Source organism: Cyprinus carpio, chromosome A15 (genome assembly GCF_018340385.1).
Source record: "Cyprinus carpio isolate SPL01 chromosome A15, ASM1834038v1, whole genome shotgun sequence".
NCBI lineage: Eukaryota > Metazoa > Chordata > Actinopteri > Cypriniformes > Cyprinidae > Cyprinus > Cyprinus carpio.
The window spans coordinates 1,816,363-1,834,010 of NC_056586.1; the positions used below are offsets into that span (position 1 = coordinate 1,816,363).

The 17,648-nt window shown below is 36.6% G+C and overlaps 1 pseudogene; it reads left to right on the forward strand.

Moving 5' to 3' along the window:
• Window positions 1-17,648, forward strand: part of LOC109102697 — a 152,323-nt pseudogene that overhangs the window by 117,828 nt on the left and 16,847 nt on the right.

Below are 17,648 nucleotides of genomic sequence, written 5' to 3' on the forward strand. Positions count from 1 at the left end.
AAGTGTATAACAGTGAAAACATGAAAAGCTGTAATAACCTGTCAATGGCAGGGAAAGAGTTAAATTTTTTGAAGTGATATCACAATACAAATGTCAAAATGTTCGAATGTACGTAATTAGTAACTAGTATTCATCCTATATGTCTGTGAAAATGTAACAATGTAACAGTCCATTTTATTTCAACTCAATGTTTGTTTTTGTTTTTTTCCCTTTCAGGGCCTTCTGAGCATGGAGAAGATTCATGTCATAATTCGCTTCCTTCCTATTATCTTCAACCAGCTCTTCAAAGTGCTCACCCAAAACGACACTGATGAAGTGACCGCCAGCACCACCAGGTACAAACCCATCACTCGCTCTTCTGAACGCAGTCAACCAACACCGCTTTCAGATATGATTCTCATTTCATCCTCTGTTTCATCAGGGTCCTGGTCCACATCTTAGCTAAGTGCCATGAGGAGAAGCTGGGCCACTGTTTGCACTCTTACATTAAGGTACAGTATGTGGCTCAAGCTTATGTGCGCAGTATATCGTCTCAGTTACTGCTGACACCGAGGCCATTGTTCCCTGAAGTGATGCATAGTAAAGAGCTTCTTCACTGTACATGATTCCCTACATAAACAAGATTTACAAGGAGACATATTTTTGTTTATTTCATATAACCAAACATATGATTAAAGAAAAAGTTGACAAAAATCTAGCAGGGAAAATAAAGTTGCTGGTGCGAATGAGAACATGGGACACATTTGTGTTTCTCTTTTGTTTAACCAGTTTGTCTTTAAGACTGAAGCCGTGTGGCTTCAGAACCGTTCACGAAGAGTTGGCCAAGGGCATGACCTCTGACCTGAAGAGCAACGACCCGTCGGTCATACGCAATATCCTCAAGGTGAGCTCACATGAGCATCGCTCTCTTACAGAAGCGACGGACCGTTTTAAAGCCCGTCGACTGATATCTGTGTGGTTCCCTGCAGTTCTCGTGGTTCTTTCTCGAGATCATAGTGAAGTCGATGGCGCAGCATCTGCTGGACTCAAATAAACTCAAGGTAATTTCTGAGCCAACTCAGGCTTAAATCATCTACTCCTATTATATTTTAATAGCAGCCAGTAAACCTAAAATAATGACTTATAATCAGTGTGATGCTATAGTTTGAAGACCAATTCTCACTATTAACTACACAGCAAAAAATCCAGAGTGAAATTAACTCTGCTGGGAGTACATGTGAGACCACACTCAAGAGTGTGAAAGTGGTTAAAATATGAGTGTTAAATTAACACTGAATCAGAGTTAAAGTTAATGAGATAATTAAGTGATTAACTGAGTGATGATTGACCATTATTGATGAAACCTGATGTTAACGAGCAGAATCAACAAAGACGAAAATCACTATTTTAATGTCACCATTATAGTGGTCAGTGTTTGCTTTAGTTGGGCTCTTGACCCCTTAATATTTTAAAGTCAGATTTTGCTTGGCTGTTGTAATGGAGTTATAAAAACAGACGGGCAAACAAAAAATATTGGTTTTCCTGAGTCACTGAGTTAAACTTTCATTGTTGATTATTGCTGCCGAATGATTCTTCAGCATAGGATTACCAGCATTCTAAATACAATCTGTGGAATTTCTTAAAAGTTGTTTGTTCAAAAATCTTTCAAAAGAGTCTTTCATTTAGACCTGCAAACATCAAGAATCAACCTGTGAACCTCAACGACGGTGACAATCAAAAAAGCATGTTGCAGGAGACTTGTGTTGCAGTGCATTCTGGGTGCCACCTATTAAAATTCGTCCATGGCTCCCATGATGCACTGTGGCATGAATAAATTATTACCTGAACTGTCTTAGTAATGTCCTTTATGTTTTAGGCTTTAAATAAGTTCGGTGATTCAGGTCAAATAATTATTATGTAAAAATATAACTAATATCACATAATCATGTTTTTATTTTTGCTTGTCTCTCTATTACAACTGAGTTATAACAGCCAAACTAAATCTTATTTTAAAAACGTAAGGGTCAAGAGCCCAACTAAAGCAAACACTGACCACTATAATGGTGACATAAAATTTTTAGATTTTTGTCTTTGTTGATTCTGCTTGTTAACATCAGGTTTCGTCAATAAATCATCACTCAATTAATCACTTAATTATCTCGTTAACTTTAACTCTGCTTCAGTGTTAATTTAACACTCCTATTTTAACACTTTCACACTCTTGAGTGTGGTCTCACATGTACTCCCAGCAGAGTTGATTTCACTCTGGATTTTTTGCTGTGTAGTTGCTTATTATCATGCATATTGGCTGTTTATTATCCCTTAATTAAACAATACCTAAACTTAACAAATACCTTATTAACTATTAATAAGCAGCAAATTAGTAGTTTATTGAGTCAAAAGTTGTAGTTAATACTGAGTTAATAGAACTCTTGGTTTGATTTTACTTAAACTTTTGACATAAATGTAAAATTACACTTGTAATATTTGACAAGTAAAATTTTATGCAGCTGTGGTCTACCTTTAACATTTTCGCCGTAACACCAACAAATCTGAATAAATAAGAGATGTTTCAATAAGCTTGCTGAGTGCTTGCAGCTCCTGCTGAACTTGTGTTTAATGAGTAATGTATAAATAACGTGTCTGCTCAGCTTCCTCGACCGCAGCAGCGATTTCCTGCCACTTTCCAGAGTCGACTGGAGACCCTGATCATGACGATGTCCGATCACATCTACTGGAAGAGTAAAGAGATGGCAGAGGAGACACGCAGCGCTAATATGGCCATAGCAGCCTTTGTGAAGGTCAGGAGCAATCATTAAGAGAACTTCCCTTTTAAACGTGCGCACAACAAAGATTCAAATGAAGTAAATCATTAAATTAGATGCAGGATCATTTTAAACTACATGAATAGGTTCTTTTATTTTATACAGTAGATGGATTTGGAATTAAACAGCCTATGGATCTGGATATTCTTAAAATTATTTATATTTATTATAAGCAAATACACTCAATAAGTTTGTGTTTTCAATTTTGTTAATTTTATTAATTTAACAATCTGAAACTTATTTTTAATCTAGTTCATTCAACAAGAAAGTGTGTATTGTCAGCTTTACTTAAAAAATATTTGTTCAGCCAACATAACATTGTCAAGTACACCCGGCTGCAGCCTGCAGATCGAGGCGGGGCTGCACCTGGGGGCGGGGTTGCACGTGCAGCCCCACCCCTTACCTACTCTGATTGGTTTGATCGTCTTTCGTAGACATACATGATAGGAAAATGTGTGCGTAGTTGGTGTAGGACGGAGAATGCTGTTTTAAAAAGCTAAAAACGCTGTACAGTTTTATAAAGCCTTCATGATAATGCACAGAAGAAGTAAAAAAAACATTAGCCTGTAACTCGCCATGTCCCTGAAATGATTGGTTTTGTTAAATTAAACTGATCTTTAGGCTAACATATTAATATAGTAAATTAATTGGGTTGATTATCCACAGTAAGACGATCAGGTCTTCAGATAGAAGAATGAATTATGAATTAAATAATTTTAGAAAATTTGATTATTTCATATCATCAGAGTATGAGAAAGGAAATGAAAAGGGTGTGTCATTACGGTTTTTTTAACACTGTAAAACCCGACAAGTAACTTAACTCAAACCGTTTGAGGAAACCGATTGCCTTAAACCATTTAAGTTTTAAAACTAATAGTTATGAGTACTCTGAACTAAATTCAGTTGAGTTCAGAAAAAGAAGCTATACATTGCAATTAAGTAATTAAGTGATTAATTAAGTGATAATTGTGAATTAGTGATGAACAGCTGCTGTTAACAAACAGAATTACTGAAGAAAAGAGAAACACAAGAACTTCACTTCCAACTGACTTCAGACACAGCCTTAGATGAAATAAACTGAAATAAAATACATTAAATATCTCAAGATCTGATTAAACAACCCCACAAACAGCATCACCAGCTCCACTTATTAATAACCAGACTGACTTTATTTCTGTCAGACGTCTACAGAAGATCTTTTTGAGAATTAACTAAGGTTTAGATGTTGATTTATTGTTTCATTTGAAGTAACCATGTTAGAGATCAGTGTTTGCTTTAGTTGGGCTCTTGACCCTTGACTTCTGTCTTAGTTTATTTTTTTCTCTGGCTGGTGTAACCACGTGTTTTTGAAACATGTTTGTTATAACGCAAAATCCCAGAGAAAATATGATCAGGTATTGGTTGTTTTACAGCATATTGGTGATGATAATCATCAATTATGGAGCTGTTCAGAGTCCAAAATCTGACTAAATTTTGTTGTATAACTAGTTCAGTTGATTACAATGAAAACCATTCTAAGAGCCAGTGGTTCTGTTATAATTAGTAAATATAAAGAATTTTCCTAACAGTTTGTGCACATACATCTTTTTTCTATGGCAGCAATCAGTCACACACAGGCATCAATAATCAGAATATGAACCTCAACATGGTGGTGACGAAAAAAAAAAAAAAAAAACCATGCTGCAATGCATGCTGGGTACTATTGTAGTACAAAACTCATCCATGGCTCCCAGCATGGTGTGCTGCATTTTTTTTTTTTTTTTTTATTGGTCACCATTGTTGAGGTTCATATGCTGATTATTGATGTCTGTGTGTGACTAAGTGACACCATAGAAGACAAAACTGTTTGGGGAAAGTTCTTTATATTTAACTGATTATCACAGAACCGCTGTCTCTTAGAATCACTTTTACTGTAATCAGTCCAACTAATTACACAACACCTATTTCATCAGAGATAAGACTCCAAACAGTTCAATAATTCATGATTATCATCACCAATACACAGTATAACAACCAACACCTAGGTTACAGGTTAGGTAAAAAATGTTAGCCTGAAGGCACTGTAAGTTGCTTTGGACAAAAGCAGCTCTAAGTGTGTGTGTGAGTGAATATAAACACCTAATGATATTTCTTCTGGGCTTTCAAGTTACAACAAATATGTTTCAAAAACATATGGTTACAACAACCAGAGAAAAAACTAAGACAGAAGTCAAGGGTCAAGAGCCCAACTAAAGCAAACACTGATCTCTAACATGGTTTACTTTAAATGAAACAATAAATCAACATCTAAACCTTAGTTAATTCTCAATCAGATCTTCTGTAGACGTCTGACAGAAATAAAGTCAGTCTGGTTATTAATAAGTGGAGCTGGTGATGCTGTTTGTAGGGTTGTTTAATCAGATCTTGAGAGATTTAATGTATTTTATTTCAGTTTATTTTATCTAAGGCTGTGTCTGAAGTCAGTTGTAGTTCTTGTGTTTCTCTTTTCTTCAGCAATTCTGTTTGTTAACAGCAGCTGTTCATCACTAATTCACAATTATCACTTAATTAATCACTTAATTACTTAATTGCAATGTATATCTTCTTTCATTGAACTCAACTGAATTAAGTTCAGAGTACTCACAACTATTAGTTTTAAAACTTAAATGGTTTAAGGCAATCTGTTTACTCAAACGGTTTTGAGTAAACCTAACTTGTCAGGTTTTTAAGGATATCTGTTTACTCAAACGGTTTGAGTTAAGTTACTTGTCGGGGTTTTACAGTGTTAAAACCGTAATGACACACCCCTTTTCATTTCCTTTCTCATACTCTGATGATATGAAATAATCAAATTTTCTAAAATTATTTAATTCATAATTCATTCTTCTATCTGAAGACCTGATCGTCTTACTGTGGATAATCAACCCAATTAATTTACTATATTAATATGTTAGCCTAAAGATCAGCTTAATTTAACAAAACAATCATTTCAGGGACATGGCGAGTTACAGGCTAATGTTTTTCTTCTTCTTCTGTGCATTATAATGAAGGCTTTATAAAACTGTACAGCGTTTTTAGCTTTTTTAAACAGCATTCTCCGTCCTACACCAACTACGCACACATTTCCTATCATGTATGTCTACGAAAGACGATCAAACCAATCAGAGTAGGTAAGGGGTGGGGCTGCACGTGCAACCCCGCCCCAGGTGCAGCCCCGCCTCGATCTGCAGGCTGCAGCCGGGTGTACTTGACAATGTTATGTTGGCTGAACAAATATTTTTTAAGTAAAGCTGACAATACACACTTTTTTGTTGAATGAACTAGATTAAATTAAGTTCAGATTGTTAAATTTATTTTTTTAAGTAATCACAACATGAACGGATTGAGTAAAATTGGCAAAAGTGAAAGTACATTTTTTTGAGTGTAGACAGTGTCTCTATTCATAATAACTTGTTGCTGCAATCAGTTTGTATTGAAATATATGTATTTCCCGTCCTCAGCGGTGCTTCACATTCATGGACAGAGGTTTCACCTTCAAACTGATCAGCAACTACGTGAACATGATCACAGCCAGTGACAATAAGGTACCTGACCGTGCTCACTTTTCTGTAGTAACACTAGTCTTTGTGCTTTGACAGAAGATCAGAAACATAAACTCATGAAGAGGTTTTGCATCTAGTTGTGTGTGAAAGTTTGGTGAACACTGACCAGTGAACTTGTATGTCAAGAGGACAGTAGAGGATCTGAACATTGAACTCTTGGCTCGATACAAACAACACAAACAGTCCACACAAAAATGAAAGATGTAGTTGACTCTTTTTCTTCAGCAGGACAGTAAAGAAGATTTTTAGCTGAAACCACGGTCCTTGGTGATTCATAAAATGCGAAGCAACAGCTGCCGTCACTTTGAGAGTCAAAAAATCTATATACTGTACAGGCAACACAAAATGAATACCCGTGGCTCCTAATGATAAATATTGAGGTCTTATGAAGCAAAACTGAACATTATTCACCGCATTATTACCTGTAATCCACAGCCGATTCTTTTCCATGAACTGACTCTTTCGGACAGGTTTGTTTGAATGAATTGGTTCAAATAACTGATTCACCAGTTTGTTTATGTAATCATGTAATTATAGTAATAAAGCACCTATAATGATGTGAAATGTGGATGTTTTACATGTCCAAACTTGTCTTAATCAACTCACCTTTTTACATGATCAATCAGAAACCAGAAAAACATTAATTTTTCCCCTTCACTCAAGTGCTTGGTTCACGAATGCACACATCAGCGGCCCTTCGGTCAGAGTCGAGCTGTCAGTGTTCAGTGTTCAGTGACTGTTGGAGGAACTGGAGCGCTGAATGAGTTCATTCATCACAGGATCAGATACGCTGGTATTTTGGCCATTTCTAGTCGGAGTGACTGTCAGGAGTCTTAAAATCAGTTTTGATTGAGTAACTGTTTCAGATGATTCAGTCCGATTTGGTGAACTGGTTCATCCAGTTCACTAAAAAGAATCTATTCAAAGAATGATTCATTCACAAACTGGACATCACTCTGGACTGTTTGCCTGAGGTCCCGGGTTGTAAATAATAGTTTCTTGCACAGACTGATCGTTTCTCTTCATAAGACCTCAGTACATCGTCAGGAGACTCGGCTATTAATTTTGCATTGCCTGATAAGCTTTTGTTATTCTAAAAAACTGGTATGCACTGACTTGCATTTTATGGATCACTAAGGAGCACGGTTTCAGCTAAAAGTCTTCATTACTGTTCTGCTGAAGAAACACAGTCACCTACATCTCACGTGTCAAATTTTCATGTTTGGGTGAACGATCTCTTTAAAGCTACAGTTTTATGACAACAAAAATCCTAGTTTGAGCTGTTTGTTCCAGTGTAAGAAGATATTTTGCTTGCTCCAAGTCTAGTGTGATTACGGCTTCAGCGTTAAAACAAGGACACACACATTAAAAGATCCTAGTTATGAAGAACTTTTGCTATGTATTGACTGACGTCTATTTATGTATCATTTCTGTGTGTTGTTGTCTGGCTGTTTAATCCATTGGCCGTCTCTGTTCATGAAGCTCTCTGTTGCAAAGATGTTCACTAAAGAACCGCTTTGTGTGTGCACAACGTGTTTTGGGTGCAAATTATTTTTCCAGACGCTGTGTGAGCTGAAGTTTGAGTTCATAAGGGAAGTGTGTAACTATGAGCACTATGTCCCTCTGAGTCTTACAATCCCGTCTGCACGAATCACAGGTCAGAGAGCACCACCGCCACCTCTGTGTGTCCTCATGCGCAAATCTTCATGCTCACGTCCTAATTAGCATCCACCACTGATATTCTCTCTGTCTCATTTCTCTCTCTGTAAGACAAGGCATCACCAGAAACCCAAAGTGCTCAGGGGTATCTATTAAGTGTTTTTTTTATTGAAGTTTTTTTACTTGTTTGTAAAAGTTTGACCAGTTCCTCAAAGCTGTGGCTTAGTGGATAGCATATGCGTTAATGCCAATTTAAGTAAATGCTATGGATTAATTTTAGACTAACTTTATATCCTCTCTGCAGTTTAACATTTAAACCCAATTGGCTTTCTTTGTATGAAGAGAAACATTCTGCAGTTTCTATTTTGGGTGAAATATTTCTTTGTAGTACAGTCGTAGTCCAGTCATATCAGTAGCCACTGTACTGTCATGATGAGATGACAAGTCAAATTATTTATATCAGTAAACCCGCTATTATTGAACGTGTTCACTCACAAAATAAATGCATTGTCACACTTTGAATAGTGCATTTCTAGAATGGTACTGGTTGCTAAAATTTTGGTTGCTTTTGCATGAAGCTTTCTCCACACCACCTGGACCCTGTACCACAAGGCCAGCAGGGTCACTTTAAAATTAGTTTGGACTAGGGATGTGTGCTATGACTAATTTCACTGCCATTTAAATGGAAATTTTGTAAATGACTAGTCCACTACTCTAAAAATAAGAAACCCTCAGAATACAGTCAAAAAAGTTGTGTTTATATGCGATCCATTTGAAATACTTGAACTATGAATCAAATAATCAAATAATCCTAGATATCTTATTATCTGAATTGATCTTATTTACCATCAAATGGTTCAAATTTGCAAAAATGAGTATTATTTTTAAAATGTAACATTAAAATTACAACATTTCGCCTAGTTGACTAATATTTCCAATGCTGACTAGTAGCTGCTGTTTGGTTTAGTCGACTAGTCTCGCCCATCTGTTGGTTTGCACCAACCCTGAGTTTTAAAGCAGGAAGAAAGTTGGTTAGATATGCTTTAAAATTTAAAGAAATAAAAGCAGAAGTTCCCCAAAATACTCATTTATCTTACACCAACTTGTTGAGTATCAAGAAGGTGACAGTCATCAGCAGTTATGTGGTTTCTTTCTCTCTCTTCCCTCTCAGTGGACTTTCCAGAGTATAGTTTGACAGAAGAGTTCTGCAGGAAACATTTTCTCACAGGCCTGCTGTTGAGAGAGCTGGGGCTAGCTCTGCAAGACGAGCAAGACCTGAGACACCTCGCCCTGGCCTGCCTGAAGAACCTCATGGCTAAACATTCACTGGACTCCCGTTATGCCACAAAGGTGAATTTTGACAATGATAGCAATTAAACTAAATATATACTTGTTGTGCACCATTTATGTCTGTGAATTGTAAACTGATTTTAGTTTGTGTGTGTGTGTGTGTGTGTGTGTGTGTAGGAGAAACAGGCACGGATAGCCTCTTTGTACCTGCCTCTTTATGGTCTGATCCTTGACAACATGCCTCGCTTCTTCCTCAGAGATCTGTTTCCAATCTGCCTGACGGCCAGTGACCAGGTAATCATGCTCAGGATCTTCGTTTATCAGACGAAGCGAAACAGCATTGCTCTTATATTTTTGTCAAGAACTCATATCAGTTGAACAGGATCTGAAGTTTCATGTAAAGAATTTCATTACTATACTTGAGTATTATTTATTATTAATTTTCATTTAGATTGTAAACATATTTGACTGCACAATTCCGCAATTGTTCAGTTCAAGTATTCCTGAGAGCAATGTAAAGGCCCTTCCACACTGAATGCAAAGCAAACTGGAGCTAAATTTCAGACAGGGAGTCTCACGCTAATCCAGGCCACCCCATATACCCACTTACTTTGAATAATATATTTTTAAATTTCATCCCAGCTTCCTTCTTAACTACTAAAGGTGTAAGAGCGGCACTGGAGCCCAGTAGTCTACCTACATAAAAAGACCCAAACATTGTTTGCAGTCATTGGACAGTCAGGGAGTGCCAGTGTAATGAAGATCACTAGTGACTGAAGCAGAGTCTCATATAAAATGCATGTAATTTGCGGTCAAACCCAGAAGCTGTGTACTTCGAAAACGGTACAAGGCACCAGTCAACTCTTCATTGTTGCATTCATCTCAGGGTCAGTTGCCACGCCATCTGTTCCAGTCACATGGCCAAGGAACATTGTTTACTGAACTTCTTTGGATGAAGGTGTAGTCTAGCATGGCACATGGCCTGGCCTGGTAGAAGACATGCAGAGACACTCTAAAGTCCATTACATTAACCAGCAGACCGACAGGTCACTGTCAGAGAGCCAATGGGCAGGTGCTGAAGGCATTCTTTGGAAGTCAAAGGGACCTTAACCATCAGGGATCATCATCAGTTACCTCATTAAACCAATGAAATTCCACGCAAAACCTCCAGAAAGAGTCCAAGCCAAACTAGGACAACTGGGTCTCATAGACTATTTGAGTTGGCCTACATTCTGTGTTGTGGGGTGAGTGGTCCATTGGCTGAGCTGGATAACAGTGAAGTGAGGAAAGGAGCAGGAATCTGTTTCAAACTGTGATCAAGCCGGATACTTTATAAACTTTGTTCCTTAAAGCTACTTTGGGGCAAAAATGAATAAATGCACAGAAAATCCAAATCCAAAATTCAAAATGTATCTGTACTTTCTCAACCCAAGTTGAGACACTTCCCCATTATTTTTAAATTCTCTCCCATTCCATACAGTAAGTAATACGATTTCCTCCACAGGGTTCCAGAGATGATCTCAGCGTTGGAGTAGGTTTAGCAGGTCAGGTGACCCATGTTTTACGCCATGGGAGCTCGATGGACGCGTCCTTCTCCAAGGAAGTGCTCAACTCCATTACAGGTACAGAGGTGTTGGTGTGTGGATGTGTTTCATAGACTGCTATTCATAGTCTATTCCTCACACAAATCTATCCTGCTTTCAGAATATTTGGAATATAATCACAACAGCTGCTTTTATACTGCTTTGCTTTGTTCCCCAGCCTTTTCGTCATTGGCCGTATCAACAGCTAACAATGCAGACTCCAGAGGCTCTCTCATCAGCATCGAGTCGAACCCCAGCAACAGTGAGAAGACGGATGGATGTGAGAAGGCAAGTACATGAATTTGTGACTGACTGACAGACAGATCGAGCCAACGTGATAACACATGACCAAAAACAGAAACTCAGAACAAAAGATAACAGACAAAATGCATGTTTTTTTCTCATATATCAAGAGAATAATTGTGATGACTGTACTCAGTTTGCCAGGCCGCAGTCTCTCATTGGGTTTGGTGCACGCTTTGACAAACTGGATCAAGCGGAGACCAGAAGTCTGCTCATATGTTTCCTGCACATCATGAAGACCATTTCAGATGGTGAGACTTTAAATCACTGAACCCTGAAAGAAGATGTTTATTACACATATTCAGATCTCATAGCATCTGCAATGGCCTGTAACATGTGATATACTGTTGCTCTCGGTGTTGCAGAGGTGCTGGTTTCATACTGGCATCGAGCCATTCACCAGGAGATCAGCGATTTCTTCAATATCCTGGAGTGAGTCACTCTTTTCATTAAGACCAATAAATGGAGGAATAAAAGAGAAAGAAAAGGAATCAAGTCCTTGTGTATTTTCAGTATTTTGCGTATTTCTCTTTTGATCAGACTATGTCTCCAACACTTCCGGTTCCTTGGAAAGCGTCACATTGCCAGGTAAGATCTCCCCTCAGTTAGCCGTGTTTTATGCGTGCTCCAGTACATCTGGATGAATGTAAGGGTCGTCATTTCTTTTCTCTGCTCTTCTTTCTGTCCCTAATTGTATATATGTGCTCGAAAGCGGGAGCGAGAGAAGGAATGTCAGAGAATACACAAACATGCCCACATTTTCATTGAATTATTCTGAAGGCTAATGTCAAGAAATACTGCAGAAATATAGAAATGCAGTGTGGGATGTCTTCCCATTCAATCCTGTAATGTGACTGTAATCCAAAATGGATTTAACTTGCTTGATTCACAGTACTGATGGGAGAAACAAACTGTTTCGAAACTTTAAATCAGTTGAACCAATGGCTTTGCAGAATGATTCCCTGTTTCGAAGCGCTCAAAACGCCACATGCCTGTGACGCCTGCTGGTCAGAAGGTGTAAATGCAACAAAAACATGCATAAAAACTGCAATTGCAAATGCTTTATTGAAAGTGAAGTCTGTGAAATGCAATTAACAAATCATCAAATACCATTAAAAATGAAGTTTCTGTATGATATGTGCTACTGTACTTTAAGTTGCAGGGCTTGTTTTGTTTGTTTTATGGAGGGCTTGGCTAATAAGAGACAATATCATCAATATCAATATAATCAAAAGCGTCTACAAATTTATACAACTGATCTGAGATCAGCTAAAAACCACTGGTTAAATTAGGGCTAAACATTTCGACAACAGTTATGATGTAACAAAGCCTTGTTTACTGAAATCACGACTTGAAACTAAATCTGGAGTACTGTAGAGTGCTAGTAGTATTATATAATGACTGCTGTAGCATATGACTAACTAGCAGCCTGTAGAGTCATAAATGAATGCCTGTTTTATTCCCACACCGTGTTGTCTTTGTTTAATCTTACATCTTTCCCTCATCACGCTCTCTGTTCCCACTTTCATGTTTTCCTCTGTCTGGCTTCCATACATAACAATCTCTAAAGACGACGACACCACCACCATTAATATCACGATACTTGTCCTGCTCTGAAACACTCCCCTAGAAGCTTGGCTTTCGTTTTCCTGTCTGTAATGGCTGTGAGGATGAAGGTTGGCGTTAACCCTACTCTAATTGGCTCGTTGTGTGCGCAGGAAGCTAGCGGCCGCTGTTAAGCTGGCTCAGGCCACACAGAACAATGGCACCCTGAAGGGGTCTAACGTGTCCGGACAGTCTTCAGGGCTCCTACCCCAATGGTAAACACCTAACAGGTCTACACAGAGCTCCCGAAAATGACTTGCACTCCTAACAATAAAGCTTCTGTGGTTCCATGAAGAACAATTAACATCAGTGGAAACTATGCATTGCACAAAAGCATCTTTATACTGGAAAATGGTATTAAAATGTTCACATGAATCCAAAATGGTTCTTCTGTGTCTGCGAAAAACTCTTTTTGGAAGCTTTATTTCTAAGAGTGTAACACAAAATGTGCAGTGCATAGAATTAATTATTGCAATAAATGCATTTCTTAGCTAAGTGATTTTTAACCCTGTGTATAACGTTCTAAAACACACTAACACACGCACAAAGCATTTGTCCCGGTTTATATCAGGTGTCTTTAACTACTGTGTAACACATTAATCGTCTGGTACAGTGTAGTTGTTGTGTTCATGCTGTATTGCAGAACACTTCTGCTGCTATCGAGGTTAGGGACAGGTTTAGTGGTCTAGTTAGGTTTAAATGTGGATTAAAGGGTAGAAGTAGAGTCATCATTGTAATAATAGTGTAATAACTACAGAAATTAATTGCATGCAGGTATTTTAAAATGTAAAAATGTGTATGTACACAGTGAGTGCATTGTATCAAGTGATTCATTAAATATTACTACATTGTACTTAAAGACACTTTGTGTAAAGTGGGTGTGTCCTGTGGAAAAATCATAGTTCATCATGTTACATCCATTTATGTCTGTATCCATTCAGCCCGTCTCATTCACCTACAGGCTTTCTGCAGCTCTTCAAAAGGTCTTTTAAAGTGTTATTTCACTCTTTCACAAATTAAGGCCTTAAAAGGTCTTAAATTCATAAAGTCATAAAGTATTAAAATGTTAATGCACTGCAAAAAACAACAAAAAAAGTGTTCTTCGGTATTTTTGTCTTGTTTTCCAATATAAATATCTTAACATCTTTAAACAAGGATATTTTTACTTGAGATTCAAACTGAAGATATGAAGTCTTGTTTTCTGAAAAATCTAACAAATTTAAGTTTATGCATAAAGCAAGAACAAATGTATTAAAACCTGTTCTAATGAAGTCGATTTTTCTGAGCCCATTGGTAGATATTTATTCTTGTTTTAATCACAAACTCATTAAAAAAACTTTTTAAATACTATTTTGCCTCTCAAGTAAATATAGTATCTTAAAAAGTCTTAAATTTACCTTTATAAAACCTGCAGAAACCCTGTTATATGTCTCTGTTGTTACAAAGAAAATAAAAGGCTATTTAGTGTTTCTTAAAACGTAGTGCACAAGCATTCACAGTTTACTAAGAGCCAACATACTGTGGACAGTCTGTAAAGCATTAAACTACCAGCCAAGAAAGTGCAGATATAAGAGGGAGAAAATGGGGGGAATTGAATAGGTTTCTCTGTTATTGTCACAACATCTCTGGATTGTTATTGCTAACCGATGAAACTGCTGCTGTTCCCAGGATGCTCTCTGCTCAGGACGGGCACAGACACACCCGCTCACAGACCATGCCCATCATCAGGGGGAAGAACGCCCTCACCAACCCCAAACTACTGCACATGATGGAGACAACGGGTAACACACTCACCACAGCCATCTGCGCTGTGTGCTTTACAAGCATACGGCAAAATTACAATCACTGGACTGAGTCAAAGTATGAGTATCATAACTGTAGTGTGTGTGTGTGTGTGTGTGTGTGTGTGTGTGTGTGTGTTAGATGGAAATGCGTCTGAAGGAGAAAGCGTCAGCCCTACAGATATTGAAGCCAATCTTTCTACTGAAGTCTCTCTGACCGTGTTGGATGTTCTGGACCTGTTTGTTCATCATCACAAGGTAATATAGATACAGATTTATGATGTGGAAATATATCCCAGTGTACGCTTGATCCAGTGAGACGTGTTTGATTGCTGTGAGATCTGATGAAAAACATTCCAAAATTCTGCCAATCATAAACTCTAACTATAAACATAGTGTTGATTGTTTTGAGATTTGAACGACCTTTCGAGAGGAGACATATTTCCAGCACTTTAAAGCTCCAAAATGATCCAATTTCAATGTTATTTTTAATGGTATGACCAAAATATACTGTGGTGAACAAACAAAAAAAATCTAATCACCATTATAACCTGTAGATGGCAGCAGAGGAGCACTTATTGGCTTATTAGTCATTCATTTATAGTTTTTCCTTTGTATTTTGAAATTATAAAATCACTACTATATATAAAATCATCAAGAAATCAGATTTTGTCAGAGTTTTGCTCTTTTTTTATGTGTGTGTGAGTGTATGAAGTAAGAAAAGTAACAAAGTGCTTTGTGCTCATAATCACTGAAGTTGTTGGTCAGTTCCATATAACCTACAGAAGAATAATGGTAAATTTAATAAAAGTACGTTATATACCTTTTCTAGATTTTGCACATTACTGTTGTTAATAAAATTAACTCAACTTAAGCTTAGTGTTAGTCAAATGTGTATAAACATAAAATAAATAAGAAATTAATATAATATTTTTAGTAACTGTGCTTGTCAATGCAAAATGATATTATAAATATATACCTCTAAAATTAATACTGCACATTGTAATTTCTATGAGTTAAGTCTATTTATTATCAAAGCATTAAACTTAATAAAAAAACACCAATCTTGCAAAATGTTATTACAATATAAAATAATGGTTTCTATTTTAATATCCTTTAAAATATAATTTATTTCTGTGATGAAATGCTGAATTTCCATCATCATTACTCCAGTATAAAGTATCACATGATCTTCAGAAATCATTCTAATATGCTGATTTATTATTAGAATTATCAATGTTGGCAACAGTTTTTAATTTTTTTGGAAACTGTGATACTTTTTTCATAATTTTTTGATAAATAAAAAAGTTAATAAAGGAAAGAATTTATTAAAGATTTTATTATTTTTTTAAATTTTTTTTATTTTTTATCACTTCTTATCAATTTAACACATCCTTGTCTGAATGAAAGTTTTAATTTATTTCAAAAAAGAGAAAGAATAAAAATTTACTGACCCCAAACATTTGAACAGTAGTGTATATTGTTAGAAAAGATTTCTATTTTAAATAAATGCTTTTCTATTTAACTTTTTATTCATCAAAGAATCCTGAAAAAGTATTACAGGTTCCCAAAAAATATGAAGCAGCACAACATTTTAATGTAATGATGCTGAAAATTCAGATTTGATTCTTTTTTAAATAATTTTTTTTTTTTAATATTTTTATTTTTCCTGTATTTTTTTTTCATGTATTTTTGGTCTTATTGAGCAGAAGAAACTCCTGTAAAAAACATTATGTATAGTTCTGATCCCAAACTATTGAACGGTAGTGTGTGAGCAGAAGAAACTCCTTTTGTGTGTGTTTGTGTGTGTTTTTGTGTGTGTGTGTGTGTGTGTTTGTGTGTGTGTGTGTGTGTGTGTGTGTACATTGTGAAAAAACTGACTTTGATTGGGAGGACAAAAGTATTTCAGATATTAGTATTTTATGTATATAGTAATGTTTTTAATGAATAATGTTTTTATGAATAATGTTTTTATGATGTTAAACTAGATAATGTTACATTAAGTTTAATTTGAGAAAAAATAGGACAAAAATCACTGCAGTAATCACAATCTGTAACTCCTCAATTAATTCTGATTGTAAGGAGGTTCTGTTGCCATATGGTGTGTTTCCTCTAAGATGACTAACTCCTGCTGTCTTCTCTTCTGCTGCAGAAATGGCTGCAGCACGATGAAGGGCAGAACTCTCTGATGAAAAAAGTGTTTGACACGTACCTGCTGTTCTTCCAGATCAGCCAGTCCACCAACACCCTCAGACACGTCTTCAGCGCCCTGCGCCTCTTCATTCACAAGGTGTCACTCTATCTCTTCATATATGTTCAGACCTTTGTTCTTCCCACCAGTGGGAGTGGTTTCAGCGTGACAGCAGACACGCCCACTGAGTTTCAGAGCAGAGAATACTGCTTATCTTTTCAAAATTTTGATACGTTATTTGCTTGGTGGGATTTTTTAGCACTCAAATTTGGCTGGGTGGTTAATAACACATTTTTCTGTGATGTGACAAACTTAGGAGACATATTTAATATTGCTTTAAACAGACTTTAATATGGAACAGCCGTCCCCTTTTCTGATTTTTAAGAGCTAAGCCGAAGGTGTGTTCTGTTCAGGAGTCTATGCCAGTCCACAGAATTGGGAAAGTTATTAAATTTGGCACACAGATAGAGGACAGGCTCAACATTAATCGGCGCAAGTTTGGAGTCTCTAACTCAAACTCTTTAGCGCAAGCACTTGTCTTGTTTTTATTTTCGTGTAGTGATATGATATTTTTTTTTGGTGAGTTTTTTTTGGAAGATTATTTATCAAGGTAAGTTGAATGTATGTATAAATATTTATTTGTGTGTGTATTTTTTTTTTGCGATTTTCAATTATACGGAAAACCTAGTTTTTCAAACTCATCCTAGACGATTTGTCTGATTTTCACCAAAATTGGCTCAGATCATCTAAAGACCATGCTAGCAAAAAGTTGTGGAATTAAAGTTGATTAGTCAAACCGTTCTCGATAAACGCTCAAACAAATTTGATGAAGAGCACAAAATAGTGGTGAT